The sequence below is a fragment of the Diadema antillarum genome, unplaced genomic scaffold, assembly GCF_040938485.1.
Source record: "Diadema antillarum isolate AM-2024a unplaced genomic scaffold, OU_Dant_1.0 seq00000082_RagTag, whole genome shotgun sequence".
Taxonomy (NCBI): domain Eukaryota; kingdom Metazoa; phylum Echinodermata; class Echinoidea; order Diadematoida; family Diadematidae; genus Diadema; species Diadema antillarum.
Window position 1 is genome coordinate 773,672 of NW_027271175.1, and position 426 is coordinate 774,097.

The following is a 426-nucleotide window of genomic DNA, read 5'->3' on the forward strand; positions in this document are numbered from 1 at the left end:
TGAAATGACGGTTTAGATTTAGTCAATTGACTAATACAAGCGGAAAATAGGTGTACATTGCGCATGAGTGTGTCAGCGCATATCCACTGTCGGATGTCTCTTGTGTATTCCGGCTCATAAATCAATTCAAACACCTCGTTAACATGCTTCAAGAAACCCCACAAGATTTGGACTTCTATAAATTCTCTTATTTTGAAATGTGCACTTGAGGTGGTTATGTTCAATCAAACTTCTGATTTTTTAACAAACATTACATTCCTCGTTTTTCAGTCACCCTTTTTACATCTTTTTTCATCTTTTACTACTCTTCACAGTTGGGAGTCAAATAAGGAGGCATGCCACCTGTCACACAGTAACTAGAACAATATTGCATGTAAAACAAATAACTGGGGGGGAAAAGAACAAACGAATTGTAAATGTATCAAC